Source organism: Nannospalax galili, unplaced genomic scaffold (assembly GCF_000622305.1).
Source record: "Nannospalax galili isolate Female #2095 unplaced genomic scaffold, S.galili_v1.0 scaffold1402, whole genome shotgun sequence".
Taxonomy (NCBI): domain Eukaryota; kingdom Metazoa; phylum Chordata; class Mammalia; order Rodentia; family Spalacidae; genus Nannospalax; species Nannospalax galili.
In genome coordinates this window covers 927415-948681 of record NW_008348453.1, presented here as the reverse complement: position 1 = coordinate 948681, position 21267 = coordinate 927415, and the positions used below count along the sequence as shown (strand labels likewise).

General features: G+C 49.0%; 1 protein-coding gene and 1 pseudogene across 2 annotated transcripts in view; one reads left to right on the top strand and one right to left on the bottom strand.

The window, feature by feature from the left end:
- Positions 1-6234: 6234 nt before the first annotated feature.
- Positions 6235-6812, bottom strand: LOC103743878 (annotated as a pseudogene).
- Positions 6813-18516: 11704 nt separating this feature from the next.
- Slc6a9 (solute carrier family 6 member 9) overlaps positions 18517-21267 on the top strand; it is a 35852-nt gene continuing 33101 nt past the window's right edge. The window contains exon 1 of one of the 2 annotated variants that reach the window (XM_008845399.3): positions 18517-18792. The gene's annotated coding sequence lies outside the window, so the exon portion shown is untranslated. Of the gene's footprint in view, positions 18793-18942; positions 19012-21267 lie in introns of those variants that run through there. The other variant, XM_008845401.3, reaches the window with a different exon arrangement.

The following is a 21267-nucleotide window of genomic DNA, read 5'->3' as shown; positions in this document are numbered from 1 at the left end:
TGGTCTTTTTTGAGATAGGGTCTCCCTGTAGCCCCAGGCTGGCCTTGAACTCACAGAGATAGGGTCTCCCTGTAGCCACAGCTGTCCTGGAACTCACTATGTAGACCAAGCTGGCATTGAATTCACAGAGATCCACCTGCCTCTGCCTCCCAAGTGATGTGATTAAAAGCGTGTGCCACCACACCCAGTCCTATTTTTCTTATATTAGAAGGTAGGATCGGCCTAAATATGAGAAATTATGTACAAACACTGGGTGATAATGAGTTACATAAGGAACATCTGGATGGCGCAAATCTGTGCCACATTAGCTGGTGATGACTTTCCATTATGAGCAACTGTCTTGAACGATGCCATATTACAGATGACAGTCTGAGGACATTTGAATGAAAATAGGCTCAAGGTTAATTAAACTGGGGTCAAAATCACTTGGAATAACATGGTTTATGTGTAAAAGTGTGTTGAGAAAGAATTTGAATGAAATCAGGGTAAGACAGGGTCTAGATAAAAGCCAGGTTTTTGTGACAATAGTGTCAGTGATGTGTTGGTGACTGCTTAACAAGTATGTCTCTGAGGGGAAAAAAAGGGAGAAAGGGAAGGAGAGAGGGAGAGAGGGAGGAAGGGAGGGAGGGAGGCTGATTTGTAGCATTTCCATATTTTGTGGTGTAAAGATTTCAAGCTACCTACAGGATATCACAATGATCCACTTAAGGTTTGGAGAGAAAAGGGAAGAGACTCTGGGATTGAGTTTTTAACACATCAGCATTCCCAGACTTGGAGGGTAGGAGAAACCAGAGAACGGGGTTGACAGAGGTGGGCTGGCAGAGGTGGAAGAGGAAAATACAGAGACTTTGTTCATAAAGCTGGGGGACGGGGGTTGGAGAGATGGCGCAGCGGTTAAGAGCACTTGCTCCTCTTACAAAGGACCCAGGTTTGGTTCCCAGAACACATATGCAGGTACTCACACATAAATCAATCTTTTAAAAATTATTTTAAAGGCTGGAGAGATCTCAGCGGTTAAGAACACTGATTGTTCTTGCAGAAGACCCGGGTTTGATTCCCAGCACCCACATGGCAGCCAACAACTGTCTGTAACTCCAGTTCCAGGGGATCCAACAGCCTCTTCAGTCCTCCACCGGCATTGCACGACATGGGTGCACTTACCTACATGAAGGCATAATACTCATACACATAAAATAAAAATAATTTTAAAAATTAAAATAAATAAATAATGAAAATTATTTTGAGCCAGGCATAGTGGTGCACACCTTTGATCCCAGCACTCGAGAAGCAGAGGCAGGAGGATCTCTGTGAGTTCAAGGCCAGCCTGGTCTACATAATGAGTTCCAGGACAGCTGGGGATACAGGGAGACCCTGTCTCAAAAAGACCAAAATAAAATAATAAAATAAAATAAAATAAAAACTTTAAAAAGAAAGAAAGCTAGAGGAAAAGAAGGGAGTGGTCAACAAGTTGAATATTTCTGGTGAACAAATTAGCACCTGGAGCTAATTGCCTGCAACATGGTGTTCCCATAACCCTGATGGATCAAATGTTGTGTCACCCCAGTTCCTCAGAACCCTGGCTAAGGATGTCTTTTTGCCTGCTCTACTGCCTAGTAACAGCACGGCCCACTTCTCCAGTCAGGTGGCTCTAATGGAAATCTCAGCACCCTGAGACACTATCGGCTATCACATGATCCAAACTTAGCCAACCCGAGCCCAAGCCCTTCGTCGGGATTTACAGGTACCGAAGCAGGAAAGTGCATCTCTTTTCCTCTGATATCACTAAACCAGCACGATGAATGACTAGAGCAGTCTTTGGCAGTGGAGGAAGCTGGACCAAAGCAACGCAGAAGCTGGCAGGCGAAAAGGAGAGACTGTGGGTCCTGCACCCAGATCTGCTCTGATCCCACTGGGTGTGCGTCAACATACACCACGTACCGTGTAACATAACAGTGTTCCCCTTACTTTTTCTGTTGCTGTCATCAACCACTGACCGAAAGCAACTGAAGGAGGAAAGGGTTTGTTTCATTTCACGGGTTACAGTCTATTATGGAGGGAGGTCAAGGCAGGAGCTTGAGGCAGGAACTACAGGCAGGAACTGAAGAAGCACAACAGCTCCTGGAGGTGCTGTTTACTGGCTTGTTCCCAGGCTAGCCCAGGCCCATCTGCCTAGGGATGGTACCACCCACAGTGGGCTGGGCCATCCCATCAATTAGCAATCAAGAAAAATGTCCCATAAGGGTGTGGTGTTCCACACCTTAATCCCAGCATTCCAGAGGTAGAGGCAGGTAGATCTCTGTGAGTTCCAGGCCAACCTGGTCTACATAGTGAGTTCCAGGCCAGCCAGTGTTGCATAGAGAGACCCTATCTCAAAACAAAACAAAACAAAACAAAACAAAACAAAACAAAACACAAAACACAAAACAGAGAGAGAGAGAGAGAGAGAGAGAGAGAGAAGAGAGAGAGAGAGAGAGAGAGAGAGAGAGAGAGAGAGAGAGAAATTCCTTACAGACATACCCGCAGGCTAATCTTCGGAGGCAATTCTTCAGTTGAGCATCCCTCTTCCCAGGTATGTTAAATTTTCAACCAAGAATGACCATCACAACCAGGCACTATTTTAAACACTTTACAAGTATTGGCTCAGTCATTTCATTAACCTTAGACAGGTATGACATGGGTTCCCCTGTTAGAGCTGAGGAAACTCACCTATGACCACAGGATACAAAGACCTAGATTTCCCTTTCTAGGCTGGACAAATCTTTAATGTGGGGGCCTGTCTTGGGCATTGTAAGTTGTTGGGCAGTATCCACGGCCACTTCACTAGATGTCAGTGGCACACACACTCTACCCCAGGCACTACAACTGAAAATATGAAAATGTGTCCAGATAGAAGCAAATATTCATGGAGTGGGGGCTCAAATTGTCCTGATTAAAAACTGCTGCTGCTGCTCTGCTGTTTTCCTAATTCTTTTCGGATTGGTATCATTGAGTTATCGAGATAATTCTGTACTAGCTACAATCACACTCACCCGTTCTGTGTCAAATACAAATAAGCCAGTGTTCCCCAAACCTCGGGTCAGTCACTCACATTCTGCTACTTAAACCCTGTGTTGTATATAAAACCCACATCGCTTGCAAGCCTGTATCCCTATGTCTTTTAGTCAACCACAGTCCTGTCATGGAGACTCATGTGACCCATTCCCCAGTGGTGTCGTGCCTCCCATCACCACTAGTGACTCTTTGGGTAGGGCACAGAGATGTTGGCAGAGGCAGGTAGATAGAAAGAAGGGCGGATGCACATACTCAGAGGCAGGGCAAGATAGAATGTTCACAAGGCTAAGAGGCTCATGGAGATGGAGGCAGAGACCAGATTTCCCATGGTTACTACTGGTTATGCTAAATGGGTCACTGGGGACTCACCAAGACCCCTAAAACTTGTTAGTGCCTTCAAGCCCTCTTCTCCTACCTCTGGATTAGATATGGGGGCAGGGAAGCTAGATTCTGAGGGTAAGGGGCTTAGACCTAACGTGATAGCTAATCACCCAACCTAGGGCCTCTGTCTAGGTCACCAAGCCCCGAGCAGCCCCACCCCCACCATCCCAGTAAGGCCCAACCTCAGCACAGCCCTAGGCCCATAGTCCAAGTAGGCAGAGGTAGGAGTCCAGACCCTCCCAGAATACCTTCCCTCTCCTACCTGGAGGAGATGAGAGATACCCACCAACATCTAGAGTATCAGTGACACTTCTAAGGGTCCAGAGACAGAGACCTTGAGTTTTCTACTAGATAGTCCTAGGAAAGGTCTGTCTGGGACCAGAGAAATTCTTCCCTAATTTAAGAAACATTGTGAGGAGCAATGGCCCCTCCTAAGGATAGTCTCCTCAGCCCCAGAGGGTTTCCAAGAGATCAGGCTGTGTTTGAGGGACAATAAAAGACTTCAGAGAGCCCACCCCCAAACTTTGCCTGGCATGGTTGCCATGGTGGTGCCCCAGATGCTCCAGAGGCGGCTGCTGGTCCCTGAAGCGGGGGTGGCCGAGGCAATGGATCATCACACCAAGGCGAGTTGGGGTGAAAGGTCAGTGGTGTCTGGGAACATTCCTGCTGGGAACATGGCTAGGGGCTGAGAGCCTCACTACCATGGTTCCCCTAATTCAAGCCCCTGTCTCTGTTCCTCCCTCACCTTCTAGCCTCCACTCCTCAGCTGCTCCCTGGAGTGGGTCAGAGTCTGGCTGTAGGAGGGCTGCAATGGCTTGGGTGAGCAGGTGCTGGGAGAATAAGCATGTGGTCTCATAGGGAGGACTCGGGAGATTCCCATGAAGAAGATGGCGTGAAGTTGTATACAAAGTTCTAGAAAAAAAGAAAAGGAGCCGCATGCCTTTAATCCCAGCAGCCGGGAGGCAGAGGCAGGTGGATCTCTGTGAGTTCAAGGCCAGCCTGGGAAAATGACAAGAGCTTACAGTACAATAAAACAATAATAATAACAACAAAAAAAAAAAAAAAAAAAAAAAAAAAAAAAAAAAAATTCCCAAGAATTTCTGGGCTGGACCTGGTGCTTATACCCTCTGTGAACTGATTCCCCATCCTACTCCTTTAGGCGCACTCACATGTCTCTCAAATGTCTCTAAGTCTGTGACACACTTAGGGGTCAGCATTGTGTGATCTGTATATAATGAAGCTCTTTTACAGAAGACAGGCAGGATAATGCTATAAAGTCCTGAACTACCATCCCATAATGAATAATGGGGTTCTGGAGATAACCTTGGTGAACCACCTGAAAGTTCGTTGTCATCAATTCTGAGCAAGTGTCAGGCGACTACAGAAGATGACAACTAAGATCCTAAACTGTTAGCAAAGTCAAATATGGCATGAAAAGATTTTACTTTTTATCCTTTTTTTTTTGTCTTTTTGAAACAGGATCTCCCTGTAGCCCCAGCCGGCCTTGAACTCACAGAGCTCTATCTGCCTGCCTCTGCCTCCCAAGTGCTGGGATCAAAGGCCTGTGCCACCACACCCAGCATATTTTTTAGCAATTTTTTAATCAAAAGAACAATACTACCATTATTCTGCTAAGTGGACATAGTATTAAGCTAACTCCTAATGACTTATTGTTATGTTGATAGATTAATGCATCTCTCAACTCTCACCAGGGAAGCTTTTTCTTATAACACAGACCCACAACTTGTCATTGTACAGAGAATCAGACTGCAGAGTGCTTAGCCCTGAATAGGACATCTATATCAAACCCCTGCCTCCCAAGGCTCAGGGATCACTGCAGAAGAGGGAGTGGAAAGAGTGTAAGAGCCAGAGATGGTAGATGATTACAGGGAAACAGTGCTTTCAGACAGCAGGGTGGTTACTCATAATTCACAGCAACTGTGTCAGCGTGCACAAGACCTACGTAAGCTCAAGCCAGACAAATTCCCAGCATAGATGGGGGGAGGGAAGTGGGTAAGAAGCCAGAAAGAGGGAGGGAGAGAGAGAAAGAGAGGGGGTAGGGGAGGGGAGGAGAGGTAAGAGAGGGAGGGGAGGAGCACTATCTGGTACCCACAGCAACATGGAATGGGGGGGGCACTACCTTTTTAGTTCTTCGTAATCTACAGTCATTCTCCCTGAATTGTCCCTGGGGTGTTCTCATGCAGCCCTGATAAGCTTGGTGGGGCCAGTTGGAGCTTCTGCTTAGTTTAGACTATGGCCAAAAGCTGAACATCCTCTGCCCCCTTGGGCTATACCTGTGTCCGCTTCCCTTGGGCTATCATACTCTTAGCTAGTATTGTGTTGTAGCCATAGCCAGTGTCTCCCCGTAGGCCACATCTGGCTGCTAGAAGGACCCCTAGTTGGGAAAACAATCTCAACATCCAGGAGAAAAATATACATGGTTTACTCAGGGGAAACAGCTTCCCAGCCCTCAATCAAGCTTAATCTCTTTTTTTTTTTTTTTTGTCTTTTTGTCTTTTTGAAGCAGGGTCACTCTGTAGCCCCAGCTGTCCTGGAACTCACAGAGATCCGCCTGCCTCTGCCTCCCAAGTGCTGGGACTACAGGCGTGCGCCACCACACCCGGCTCAAACTTAATCTCTTAAACCTGTATTATGTTATATCCATATCTACTAGCTTATGTTTATGGCCTCTGATATTCCTGGGGGCCACCAGTAACTGAGGCACACCTACTTCCACATCTAACCAAACCCCATTTTTTTTTCCCTTGGTATATAAACTATTAACAGAGAAGGCCTACAGACTCATTTCTTCTTGAACACACCCAAGGTACGACCCCGATGGCCAGTGGTCTTGGTGTGCTGACCTCAGACACGAAGGCCCCAGAAGTGACACAGCCCCGGGTGAGCTCTAATCTTCAGTCGCTCCAGATCCTCACTGAGCTTGTTGGCTTGACTATTGGCCAGAACCTGGTTGTATTTTCCATCCTTGACATCCTTCTGTCTGCTCAAAAACCAGTCTGCTATCTTGGACTCCCAGGTAAGGATTCTACATGATAGTGATCACATATTCCACCTCATCCTCGGTGAGTTCTCTGGCCCTCTTGGCAAGGTCAGTGTCTGATTTCCTCATGAGTATATCTTCGCCACACACCCTTAATGGCAGTGATGGCAAAGGCTGTTTTCCATAGCCCATTGATGTTGGTTTCAAGTACTCCCAAAATGTGCTGGAACTTCCCAGGGATCACTAGAGACGTGTCGGTGGCACAAGTGTGGGGATGTAGGCCTCCTGTGGAAGAGAGAACCCAATCCCAAATATTTTTAACATTAATAGAAGACCAATAAATCTGTAATTTAACACGGGGCTTCTGGTTACCCTGCATGGTCCTCACCTGTAGGTGCCCCTGACCTACTCCATTAGGGAAGTGGCTGGAGTGGTTTTTACCCTGGAGACCTCTTTCCTCCACAGCAGGGGTAGGAAGTGGGAGTGCAGGAGGGATCACCTGTACCTCTCCAGGTTTTTGTTTGTTTGACTTTTTGAGACAGGGTCTCCCTACAGCCCTCCAGCTGGCCTGGAACTCAGTATGTGGACCAGGCTGGCCTCAGTCTCACAGAAGTCCACCTGCCTCTGCCTTCCAACAGCTGGGATTAAAGGCATGCATCACCCAGCCCTCTCCATTTTTTTTTTTTTAACCCCAGTGGTGAACTGTTGGTCAAGTCTTAATGCCTTCCAAAGGCTTACTGGTAAGAAAATTGGTTGTCCAACATTTTTTTCCTGTAGGGACCCTGGCTCCCTGTAAATCTACCCACATTTGCCTCCGAGGGATACAGAGCAGCCTCTTTTGGTTTCTTTCATTTTATCTGTTTTCCTTCTTTTAGCACCTTACAGACCCAGTTCACATGGTCTAAGTCTTTATGTCTGCAAAGCCTCTTCTACCTCATACAGATTATGTCTTCCCATGCAGCTCAGCGACACCTTTAGAGCTCTGTATCAGTCTCGTGGTTCCTTATAAATTGATTTCTTTCTCAACTCCTTGGTAAACTCAAGTCTTACTTGGCCCCGTGAACTGGGCATCAAATACTGCCTCTCACATGCCCATTCTCCTCCCTCTTCTGTGGTCCTCCAGTCTCTGATGTCCATGGGGACCTCCACTGGTGATAATCAGGGACTGATTCCTTTGTACCATCTTGGACATGCAGTCTTTGTCTCAAGGAGGCGTAGGTGCTTGTATTTCTCAAATTTTCTGTTTCCGAAGCACTTAGACTGATCCCATCTGCCCCCATATCCCACCGCCTCACAAGTTAAGTAGGGAGAGGCTCTTTCACTGCTTAAGTCTTTTTCAAGTCAAGCAGCTTGGGTGCTGAGTATTCCCTGATTATAACAGTTTTCTGTATGGGACCATTGTTAAGGGCCCCAACTGCATGTTGAATAACAGCACTTTCCCCTTTTTTATTTAAGGTCTGACTTCTGAGATATAGCTTTCATTACTTCTACCATGGACCCTTTCTCCTCACTCTGATTCTTTTCCTGGGCTCTGATCTGAGGAAGGGCTCTTTAATCTACCATACTCTCTTTTCCTTGTATCCTGCCAACTGTAAGAAATGGCAAGATCACATCTCCACCTCATCCTCTCCACCTCATCCTCTCTTACACAAGCAAAGTCCCACTGAATAGTCACCTCAGCCTTAGACACAATTTTTACTACATATAGTAGTGGCCATAAAACCTCTGTGGCAGCACGTTGACACTCTTGCCCCTCACATGTTAAAGCCCACAAAATTTGTTCTAAGCCTTTAACCTTTTTTAGGGTATCCCTGGACTCATGCATCAGACTCCTCTCATCAAACAGGCATACTCCATATTATATAGAGGAAGATAGCCTCAACCAGGTTTCCCTCACAGACTCCACACTGACTTTCCCTCTGAGTAGAGGATTTAGCTTGGTTGCATGTCTCTGCATCTGAAGGGGCCAAGCAATCAATGGCATAGCAAGAAAGCATATTATCCCGTACCATATAGAGGAAAAGGCGCTATCTTGGGCTTTGCTCCGGTAGATGCTCCACCCTCAGTCTGTTTAGCCTTAGTTGCCTGCCTTGCTACCCACAGCCAGGACCATGCAATTGCTCCTCCCGAACTCATCTTTGATTCCATCGGTCTCTGTTCAGGTGCCAGTTATATTGTGTGACACTATTCCTGGAAAGGTGTAAACAAATATCTACTCACCCCAGATAGGAAACCAATGACTGACCAAAGTAAAGATATCATCAAAGTCCAGCTTGGTGAACCAATGAGTTTATTGGGGTTATTTACAGGAGTGCAGTTGCGAGGTAACACACAAAAGCAGAAATGACTCAAAGACAGCTGCATCACCAAAAGCCTGACAGTTCAGGAAACTGGAGTGCACTGCACAACCTGCAGGCAGCTAAGTTGGAGAGTTTTCTAGGTGCCTAGTTGGTCTGAGCCTCTTTTAGGCAGTTCAGCTGTCTCAGAGTTATCTCCCAGCAGGCCTCACTAGGAAGGGATCTAGTGAATCTGGTCAGTCCCAGGAGCTTCCTGAAGCTTTTGGGTTATTTCCTGAGTTTAAGGAACTTCTCTGAAGGACAGAATGACTGACCTCCCATGGAGCATCCTGCTTCTTACCATCAAACTCAGAGGAAACTGCTACAGAAAAGCACTACACAGCTTCTTCAGCTAATTGTGGCTATTCTTTGATACTTCAGGAAAGCTAGAGATGGTTATTTCTCCTTTTTTAATTTAAAAAGGAAAGGGATCTCTCAAGACCAGCGTGGTCTACATAGTGAGTTCCAGGTTAGCTGGGGCTACAGGGAGACCCTGTCTCAAAAAGACCAAAAAATAATAAATAAATAAATAAAATAAAAAATAAAAAAGGAAAGGGAACACAGGCAAGTTTTTCTTGAAGATTTCCTTGATGAAACAGCAAAATGACTAGCTTTTACGTGTGTGTATGAGACAGGGTCCTACTGTGTAGCCTGGTCTGTCCTCAAATTCGGTTTTTCTCCCTCAACCTCAGGAGTGCTGGAATTCTAGGTGTGTGCCACCACTCCCAGCTTGATTATTAACTGCATTAACTCCTAACCTTTCAGTCCATCCCTTTGTAATATTTTCTATGGGGAAATTAGAAGTATGCTTTATCTCAAGGAAAAGCACTGGGTGACTGGCCCACAGGGAAATGGGGGGGGGGCCCACCTACTAGAGTAAGAAGCTATCCTGAGGTAGATGTGGAGTCCTAAGAGCCAGACCCCATGATGTGCTGAGAGGCTTGGGAGGCATGGCTGAGTTATGAGCTGAATTCTCCCAACATGACAAGCTCTTCAGACTGGGGTGTGTGGTATACCCTCTCAAAAATGAATAAGTGAGTCTGTCAGTTCAAGAAATAAAGCATTAGTGCTAGTTGCCAAAGATGAAATGTAAAGATTAGAATTGTTAAAACTTTTATCTGCTACCAGGAATTTGAAGCTTCCCAATCCTGATGAGCCTGGTTCTGACATTAATGAATGTGCATGTCTGTTGGTTTTTGATAGAGTATAATGAGGTGTGCCAACATGTAGAAGATCAGGCCAGTCGCATGGTGGCTCAGGACTGTAATCCCAGCTCTTGGGAAGCTGAGGCAGGAGGATTGCTGTGAGTTCGAAACTAGCCTGAGCTGCATACTGAGTTCCAGATCAGCCTGGACTACACTGAGATCCTTTCTCAAGAAAGGAATAAAAGGGGGGCTGGAGAGATGGCTCAGTGGTTAAGAGCGCTGGCTGTTCTTGCAGAGGACCCAGGTTTGATTCCCAGTGCCCACATGGCAATAATAACTGTTGGTAACTCCAGTTCCAGGGTTATCTAACACCTTCTGACTTCTGTGGGCATTGCATGACATGGGTGCACTTACACACATGCAAGCCATACATTCATACACATAAAATAAAAATAATAGGGGCTGGAGAGATAGCGCAATGGTTAAGAACACTGACTGTTCTTACAGAAGACCCAGGTTCGAATTCCAGCACCCACATGGCAGATAACAACTGTCTGTAACTCCGGTTCCAGGGGATCCGACAGTCTCTTTTGTCCTCCATGGGCACTGTACGACATGGGTGCACTTACCTATATGCAGGCACAGGTGCACTTTCCTACATGTAGGCAATACACGCATACACGTAAAAAAAATAAAAATAAAAAAATAAAAATAATTTTTTGAAGTAGGCATGTAGCACATGCCTTTAATCACAATTTGGGCAGTGAAGGCAGGAGGATCAGGAATTCAAAGATATCCTCAGCTTCCTAACAAGTATGAGGACAACCTCAGCTACATGCGAGGTTTTTGTGTTGAAACAAACAAAACAGAGAAAGACAGAGAGGAGAAACTTAGTAAATCGATATTTTCCAAATGACTAAATACCTATTACAAAATTGTGCTTGGATAAAAGAACCGTTCAAAGTACAAGACAGACCAGCAGATGTTTTTGGAGAGTTGCTGTGTTATTCAGCCTAGACTTCAACGTAAGATTTTCATTGCACTGGGATAAATTGATGGATTTTTATATAACAGAATATGAAAAGCCCTCACTACAATTAACCTTTAAGAAACTACCACCTCAGGGCTGGAGAGATGGCTCAGTAGTTAAGAGTACTGGCTGCTCTTGCAGAGCACCCACATGGCAGCTAATAACAGTCTGTAACTCCAGTTCCAGGGCATTGGACAGCCTCCTCTGACACTGGTGCACTTACATACATGCAGGGATGACACTCATACACATAAAATACAAATAAATAAATTTAAATTTAAAAAAAGTTTCATTGAATAGTGGCAGAGAAAAATCCAAAGACCACCAGTTCAGTTGGTGCTTCGAGCTGTGCTTACAGACAACATTTCTCCATTCTTGCGTGGTAGTTTACATATCAATGAAGTGCAAGTGACTTGTAACAAGGTAACAGTGCTAGGAAATGGTTTGTACCTGCGGATCCCTGTAAGGATCTTCCTGCTTCCAAAGATCTGTGAACAGCATCTCAAGAACCCATCTTCAAGTTAAAGAATTATACTAACCAAGCCAGACATGATGGCTCGTGCCTATAATCCCAGCACTTGGGAGGTTGAGGCAGAAGGGTCTGTGTGAGTTTGAGTCTAGGCTACATAAGTAAGCTCGAGGTCAACCTCAGACTCAAGTTACATAGCTGTTTCAAAATAAAACAAATAATCAAAAACCAATAATAATAATAATAATAGCATCACAATAGAGCTGGAGAGATGGCTCAGCAGTAAAGAGCACTTGGCTATTCTTGCAGACGCCCCAGATTCAGTTCCCAGCACCCACACGGTGTCCATTACTCCAGTTCCAGGAGATCCAATGACCTCTTCTGGCCTCCGAAGGCATTGCACATACAGGTTCACTTACATATATGCAGGCAAAACACTCAAATACATAAAATAAAAATAAATAGGATTACAATAGCTATATTTATTTTCTCCCTATTCATTTTTAAATGTTTATTTTGTGTATGATGTGTTTGTGTATGAGGGCATGTTCGTGCTGCAGTGCATGAGTGGCAGTCAGAGGACCTCATCTTCTACCAGCTGGGCCTCATCTTCTACCTTGTCTGAGGATCTCTTGTTTGCTACCTCACTTTGTACCCCAGGCTAGCTGGCCCACATGTATCCACAGCATTCTTGTGTTGCTGGTTCCCATTTCACCATAGGAGTTCTGGTATTACAGATCTACCATGTTGGGCTTTTACATGGGCTCAAGGGATCTGAACTCAGGCCATCAGGCTTGTGAGCCATTTCCCCAGCCCGTTTACTTTCCTTTTTAAAAAAATATTTTATAATTTTTTTATTTTATGTGTATGAGTGTATTGCCTGCATGTATGTGAGTGCACCTGTGTCGTGCAATGCCGTGGAGGTCAGAAGAAGGCTTCGGATTCCCCTGGAACTGGAGTTAAGGGCGGTTCGTTGCCGCCATGTGGGTGCTGGGAATCAAACCTGGGTCCTCTGCAAAAGCAGTCAATGCTCTTAACCACTAAGCCATCTCTCCAGCCCCTTACTTTCCTTTTTATTTTATTTATTTATTTTTTTGTCTTTTTGAGACAGGGTCTCCCTATAGCCCCAGCTGTCCTGGAACTCACTATGTAGACCAGTCTGGCCTTGAACTCACAGAGATGAGATCCGCCTGCCTCTGCCTCCCAAGCACCCTGGATTAAAGGCGCACCACACCCGGCTACTTTCCTTTTTAAATGACACTTTTTTTTTTTTAGATATCACTCCAAGGCATGTTAAATGCTTTCACAAATATCTCATGGAAAAACATGAAACCAACTCCATCTGTGGTACTATTTGCTTTACTTCCTCCAAAAAAAAAAAAAAAAGAAGAAGTGGAGGAGGAGAAAAGAAGAACTCAGCCCCATGGGAGTCCATAGGCATGTGAAGCCATCCATCATGTGTGTCATGGTGAGCAGTGGTGCTGGGAACTCAGGGCCCTCTGTCACCGTCTCTCCTCCCACAAGCACTAGCAACAGAATGCCCATAGCACAGCCGTGTTGACACACACACACTGCCATACAACCTAAGAAACAAGGCTAAGCTGGGGTACATTCATACAATACAATCAATCCACAGTCACATCAGGGCCACAGAAAAAGTTGCAACAGCCAACACCCAACTTATAGTCCCCTAAACCAATTCTTATTATTTATTATTTAACAGTCACAGCCACAGAGCCTTGAAGGCCATGCACTCATTCATGATAACACTCAGACAGTCAGTAGAGCTCATTTTAAGCATCTACTGCATCAACTGGCCATGTACACATACACCCTAAGCAATCTGTATATACTGGTAACTGAATAGATTTTGGAGACATACCATGTTCAAGTTCAAGTTCTCTCATTGATTAATTGCATAATTATTTAACCTGTCTGGCCTTAGTTCTAGAAAATAAAGATTATTTTTAACTTAAAAATTTGATGTGGGGACAACCAGGCAAATGACAGTGCATTGTTTGATTCAATGTGACCTGAGGAGTCAACTGAAATTGCTGTGTGTGACTTTTGTCACCAGAGGGCACCAGGGCTCCAAGGTGTCCGCAGGGGGTTGTTGGAAGTAATTATCCCCAAAAGGCTGGCATTCCTGTAGAGTTTTGGGGTGAATGAAGACAGCTAGACAGGTGTTGAGATGTGTCAGTGTTGGGAAGATTCTGGAAAATGGAGCTACAGCCCCGGCAGGCTACCAGACATGCAGGGCATAACCTGGGAAGATGACCTTTGAGGAGGAATGAGAGATTCCCAGACACCAGGCTCCCTCCTCACACTGGGCAAGTCCTTTAATTCCCACACATATCTAGGCTTGAGAGTCACTGCTACCAGCACTGAGGAAGACTGAGAATAGACACCAGCTTCGGGTCTCTCAGGCAATGGACAGCCTGGGGGGCCAGTGCAGGCAATCTGGCTTCAGCAGCCGGCCCTAGACTACCACTCCACGGGCCCTCACTGAGACTCCCTTACTTCCCTTTCCTGGGGTTCTGCCAGCACTCCCTGGTCCCGGCTGTCTTCCCTGGCACTCAGCCAGCCCCAGCTGGTCTTTTTCCCCTCTTCCAGCCTGCTCCCCACCTGCTCCCTGGGGCCTGGCCATGGTAAGAGGCTTATCAAACATGTGTGGGGAACAGATAAGGCAGGGCCCCCCACAGGGCTTATCCAGCCCTGCCTTGCCAGCTGCTTGGAGTTGTGGGGAGCTGCCAGCAGATGGAGTCCCACCCACCTACACAACAGGCCACTATATCCCCCAACCCCCAGGTTTCATATCTCTCCTTGATGACATACCTATGATGTCATCATTTGTAGTGCCAGCATTGCTTGTCCCTTGTTCAAATCCAAGAGGATTACTCAGACAGAAGTTAGGAAAGTGGAATGAGACAGGAACCTCCCCAGGCAGCAGGTCAGCAGCTGGACTGGGAGTAGGGAGTAGTGTCACAGGACACCCCCCCCCTCAACCCCTGCCAGGGCAGATAACTGTTTTGGTGTTGGCTGTTCCACTTATAGATCCTCCTCTTCCTGTCTTCCCAATCAAGAGAGGCTCTGGGTCCAGCCCAAGCAGAAGCAGTGGGAGAAATCTGTCCCATCACAGGGCACCACTAGGCATCAGTCTCAGCTCTGAAGGCAGCCCCCCAGCAGGGAGACCAGTACCTGGTGGGGTACTGAGGGGAAGGGAGCCTTCCATCTCATCCCTTGGAACAGTGCTAAGGAGGAAGGGATCATTGGGATGGCTAGGCAGATGGACATAGCCATACAGGCTCTGACAGTCACACATATTAACTTACTGATATTACTCACAGCTGCACAGCAACACCATTGCATACCAACAGTCATGCATTCTCACAACCGTGCCTTGGCCACACATGGGCCCCAGATGGCCACATGCCAGACCAGAGCGATATTCCAACACAGATACACTGTCAACCACTCCACAGGGATTGGGGGTAAGCCTCTTCTTTCTTGTGGCTATAGTCCTGTAGAGTGATGAAATACCCAGCACACAGTAGATGCACAGGAATATTTGGTAAGTGGGTATTGAATTTCACAGATCCAGTGACTAGGGTGGGGTGGGGCCTGATGACAAGCCATCCTTCCTGCAATCCCTCTCCAGACACTAGGTGTGAACATAAGGGGAACCAAAACTTTTGCCAGCACACCAGCCCACTTCAGTCATGGTGACTCTTCATATCATACCAGTCACACAGGGCCACCCCTCCCCTTCTCTTCCACAGTGGACTAGGAAGGATATTAGTGCTCTGAAAGTTGGATATTAGGAATATTTGGTGGTATAGATGTTTGGAACCATGACCTTGGGAGCTGGGCACTGGGGGCCTGGGTACTGGAAACTCTGAGCTTTGAGTCCTTTGAGTGCTGGGAATGTTAACTTCTTTGGCATTGGGAAGCTCTGTTGAAGGTATTTAAGACTCTGAGAAACGATTGCCCCAGAGATTGGGATGCTACCTGGACAGGGCCAAAGTCAATGTTCCTGTCCCTATGCCTAATTTCACTTGGGGCCACTGAGGTCCAGCTTGGGTTGACTTGAGCAGGCAGGGCTGAGGGGTGACACAGGATCCCCAAAGGGGCACACAGAACCCCAGAGATAACATCTGGTACCTATCTAAACAGCTGCTCCACACTGGGTTAGGGCAGGGAAGGTGTTATGTACTTACTATAGGGCTCTGAGTTCAACAGGGGAAGACTCAGAGCAAAGCCAAGGCAGGGCCCTCCTAACAATGCTTCCTGGTCCCTGAGGCTGGGGCTCCAAGGAGGTGATCACTGGTCAGACCAGGTTCCAATTTTAAGCAAAAACCATCCCTACCCCCAATTTCTCAGCAGGGTACTCAACACTCTTCCATCAAGGTGCCTCCAAAAGTGGCTCATATCTGGTATTTTCCCTCTTCCTATACCTGAGCTGACGCTGAATGTCCTGACACAGAGGACTTAATCCTGCTGGCTGTTGATGACAGCCAGGCATTTAGCCAGCACTGGGGGATCTGATGTGGGAGCAGCCCTCCCAGGAAATAGCACTGTTAACTAGAGGTTCCTGAGACACGCCTCAGCCCGCAGTGGGTGGAGCCCAACTCCGCCTGCCCTCTTGCTGTCTGTCCCAGGACACAGGCTGTTAGGATCTGACCTCATCTGTCCTCCTGGCTATCCCCAGACCTGATCCCTCACACACAGAGAGGCATGGTACGAACTGGCTGTGTCTTCCTGTGGGCCAGCTTCCCAGGGCGGGGAACACGGGGATAGGCAAGAAGGTTATCCCAGCTCTGACCTGGGCTAGGCCCAGACCTGTCTCCCCTGGGACCTCATTCTGATTGGAAAAAAACAGCCACTTTAATTCTTGTCTCACGAAGACAACAGCTTTTCAAAGTAGACTCTCTCACACAAGCCTCTCCTCAAGACTCACTGTGAGCCATTGTGTGGCTGCCTGAAGCTTTTTTATGAATCAGGTGGGTACCACATACATATCCACTAATCTTTGTATACAAATATATTTTATGCTATGTCACTGTTAACCTAGCAAAAGTCTCATGGGTAGTGTCTCTAATTTCTCCAAATGCCACAAGGAAAATATCATCCCATATCCCCCCATCCCCCATGAGCTTATTTCCAGGGAAATCGCAAACTCTCTGATAGTGCTGAACTTGGGCACCCCCCTCCTTCTCCTCTTCAAATCTCTCCAGGCCCCGAGCACATCCTGGGGGTCTAGTTCTCAATATCCCTCACCTCCTTCTCTTCAAATAGAGTCCTTAGAGTAGGTAAGATGCTCCACTCTCCAAGTCATGAACATCATCAGAACCATCAGGCTTGGTAGCTAAAGAACTTGGGAGGTGGAGGCAGAGGCAGAAGAATTGCTGCCAGTTCGAGGCTGGCCAGGGCTACATGAGACGCTGTCTCAAGAAAGCATAAAAAATTAATTACAAACAAGTTTTTAGAACCCTCTCAAATGCGTTATAGGCTTATCTCACTCCTTTAAGGGGAAGGAGGCCTCTCCCCATCATGCTCCTCCTTGACCTCACTCTGCCTGGTAACTTCTCCCAACAGCCTTCAATCTGTCTGTCCAGAGAGGGAGTCCTTTTTGACAAACGAGAAAGGTAGCAGGGTGGGAACGATCAGAAACAATCTGTAGAGGAAGTTAACTCCTGTGGGAAAGATGAGAAGGGCTTGGGTGCCTTCTGCCTAGATCTAGGACTTGAGCACACACACAGCTACACAACTTGCTGCAGGGCCCAGACACTCTTTCAGGAATTTCTGCACAAGTGCAGTCAAGGGCCACAGATACCACAGATTGCTCAAGTAGAGCCATGTGTATGCTTCCACACTACCCTATACAAAAAACTGCCTGTAGTTACCTCATAGGAGGCTATAAACCTCAAACAGGCTGTATCTGCTGGGTCTGAGGACAAACAGAAAAGGGATGTGTCTTCTTAGGTCTGATCAAATCTCCAAAGATGGTAGAGAAGAGAATGGAACTAGCCTGGGGAAGGGCTGAGGATGAAGTGTGGCCTGAGAGAGCAGGCACTGCAGAAACTGTTGGGACTGGACACCTGTTGTCCTTTTCATTGATTATAGTAAAGTGGACTCTCTCCAGTTGAGCTTGTGTAACTTTGACATGGATGCACCTGCTTCTTTTGGGAAGCTGAGTGTCTCTAAACAAATAAAGCTAGTCTCCTGGCTAGACAACGATGAGGACTCAGGGTCCAGAGTGTGTAGGAGGGGTCTGTCTCTCCACCAGGGTCTTCCCTGAGCACACACCCTACACAGGCAGGGCGGCAGGGGCAACAACAGTTCCTGACAGTCAATACTAACTGGATGCTTTCCTGAAAAGTTGGTGGTTTGCTCAAGCTAAGTTAAAGTGGAGGCTCCATTCCAAATGCCAGGCACCCCTGTGAGCCTGGAGCAATGTGTTTCATGTAAGAATGTATTTCTTTGGCGCATCCTCTCCATTTTGCAGGGGAGGAAACTGAGGCTCGGCTCTGTACCTTTTGGAAAGGTTCCTTTGGGCCTGGAAGCCAGGTGCACTCCCCGACCTGAGGAAGTAGAAAGTCCAGGTTGGTGTTTGCAGCAGTCCCTGAGGCACCATCAGAAAGGAAGGGCTAACCAAATCCGTGCCTGAGGAGAGTTCCTGGAGAAAGGGCTCCTCAGCCCTCCAGTTCCAAACACTAGGTCCCAGGCCTTACCCAGCCAGCAGTGCCCACAGCCTCTAGCGGCGCTGCTCCAAAGGGATCGGAATTTGCTCTCGACTTCTCTCCAGGGGGAACGCAGGCGCAGAAGGCCAGGGGCCTGGCGGGCTAACTGCAGCCCCAGCCCCCCAAAGCGCCCCAGGCCTTTTGGCTTCGTTCCAAGCCTAGCCCGAAGGGGAGGACATCTGCTTCTTCCAAGCGCTGAAGGACACAGAGGCAAGGGGCGAAGAAGGGGACTCCCTCGCGGAGCGCCAACTCCCAGGGGTTCTTGGGGATCAATCATCTGAAAGCTGGAGCGACTTGTAATTTTATTCCCTGGTAGGAGGAGCCTGAGAAGTCGGCACGCGGGAGGCTATGGGACCAGGGCGGGGGAGGGCGGCCAGGGGAGCCGCTCTGGGAAGGGAGGGACTTGGCTAGGGCTCTCAAGCCTTCTTCACTCTCCAAACTTTCACCAAACTCTTGGCCCCCGCCTCCCCGAAACCAAAACACAACAAGCTCTGGAGGAGCGGAGAGCAGCGCGGCGGGGCGGGCGGACTCGTGGCGGTCACAGAACCTCGAGAGGCTGATGCAACTTTCCCTTTAAGAAAGCCACCTGGGCGCACCGCGGTGCGGACCCAGCACGCCCCGGCCGGGGGCTGCAGCATGGTAAGGGGGCTGGGGGAAGGGGCGCTGCGACCCGCACCTAGGTCTGTTCTGTTGAGGGGCTGGGCGATTTGGTGGCTCCGCGAGGCTGAGCCCCAGGACCAGCGTATGCGTGTGTGGATGCGTGTGCGGTATGTGGATGTGCTCGCGTATGCACGCGGGCATCTCTGGTAAGAGTGTGGGTGCTCGCACCGGGATGTGCGTCTCGCCGCAAAGGTCAGGGTAGGTGCGCGCGTCTGGGTGTCACCGCTGTCGCCAAGGAGCTGAAGCAGGCGGGAACGGGAGGGGTACACTCGGAGGGGGGTGCTGCCTGCCAACGCCGGCACGGTCGGGGGCGGCTGGCTCCCGGCTGTGCGGTAGCGCCGGAACCTAAGCGTGTCACGGTCCGTCTGGGGCTCCTGTGCATCCGCGCACCGGGGCCTGCGGGGACCGGGACCGCGGGCTTCTGCGCCCCGCGTGCGGGCTCTCGCCCCACCTCCTCTCCGGGCCGGCCGGCCTGGCTGCCTATCTGGCTGCCCCAGCCCGCGGCCTCCCTAATCTGCCCGCCCACTCGCCCGCCGGCTGCGGGTTCCCGCGCGCCTGTGGGTCCTGGGAAGCCGCGGGACGGACTCCCAGCGTCCTTCGGCTCTCTTTTGTCCCTGGCTCCATCGGCTCCAGCTTTCCGAAGGGACTGAGGGCGGGGAGCTCTTTTCGGGGGCTGACACCCGGGGGGAAAAATGCACACCCTGCCACCTTAGCCTACAATCTGGGAGCGCCTAGGGCGAGCGCTGGCGGCCACAGGTGAGGCCGGGAACCCCGCAGCCCCAGGGCGCCCATCCCTAGCCCGCATCCCGCAGCCACTCGGGCGGGAGCGGACGCCCAGGCCGGGGCGCGCCGGGAGGGGGCTCGCCCGTAGGGCCGGGAGGGGCCGTGGCCGGGCGGGGGCGGGGCAAGGGGGCGGGGACCTCAGCACCCCGGTACTTTTCCATGGCAGGGGCCGGGGGCGGGGCGTCCTCCTCCGAGCCAGCTGAGAGACGCACACGTGGTGGCTGATGTAACACCCGCCCCTCAACACACCTTGCACCCCGATTAAAGCAGACCGGTCTTGTTTGGAGGAACTGGGGCCCTCGGGAGGTGCAGCGGTTCCAGAAGTGACCGCGCCCCAGACTGCCCGTTGGCCCCGGGCCTCGGAGCGGTGGCCCGGCCGCTACTTAAAGGAGCCGCACCCCCTTTCGGGCCTGCTCACCGCAGGCCACGCCCCTTCGTCATCTCTCTTAAAGGAACCGAGTACCCTGCTCTGTGACAGCCCCCCCGCAAAGCCTGTTCTCTTTCTTAATTGAAACCAGCTTGAGGTTTCAAGCTTGAGGTGACCGCTAAGAGATAAAGGATAAAGACCAAAGAATGGGAACCCAGAGAAGTACCTGGGAGAGTAAAGACGTCCCCAAAATGAGAGGCGAAAGACTAGAGAGCTGGGGTTAAAGGACTGGTTCTAGGGACCAGGGAGATCACTGAGCATGCTCAAGCGTTTTGGGGGACCTAAGATGAAAACGCTGCCTTGCTCGCCCTATGTCCCGAGGGACTACGGCGGTAGAAGAATCACGCCTGTGGCCTGGAAGAGCTCTCAAGTGAGTGGGGGAGTCACACTTGGACATAAACAAGCGTGCTGTACTAGCGATCAACATAGTAATCAGTACACTGCTGTGTTAAGGGCTCCGTGGAAAGGTTGACAGCACCTGTGAAGGTAGAGGAAGGTTTCATTTATACAGGTGAAAATGGGAACAAGAGCGCTTTAAAGAGGGAACCCTTGCCTGAGTAAGGACTGGGAGACAGAGTACCTCTGGGAATGCTGAGTAGGTTTCACGGTGGGCAGGTGGCAGGAAGGGGAGCCAGGAGAAAAGTGCAGATCCTATCCTGCCTGAGTGCTATGGTTGTATTTTCCCCCCTTGGCGGCTTGCTTCAGTAAGAAGCCGGACTGGGCAGTTATTGGTATGGAAGTTAGTGGCAAGGAAACATCTCCTCCCCCAACTGCCCTGCCGTTCCCTCCTTGGCAGTGAATGGGGATTATGCTTCCTTTAACCAAACTGAAGTACTTGAGGTCTGGGGAGATCTGTTGCCTTCAGTCCCTAGTAAGGACTTGGTCCAGATGGACCCTTAAAGTTGGTCCACCTTGGGGGTATCAGATACTGCTCTTATAGGGAACCCCAGGTGGGTTCCCAGGACTCATGTTGGGCAGCTCACAACCACCTTAACTTCAGCTCCAGGGGAGGCCCTCTTTTGTGTTCTACAGGCAACTGCACTCATGTGCACATACCTCAACAGAGACACACGCATAAACATAATTAAAAAATAAAAATAGCCGGGTGTGGTGGCGCACGCCTTTAATCTCAGCACTTGGGAGGCAGAGGCAGGCGGATCTTTTTGAGGTCGAGGGCCTCCTGGTCTACATAGTGAGTTTCCGGACAGCCGGGGGCACAAGGAAAAACTGTCTCCATAAAAAAA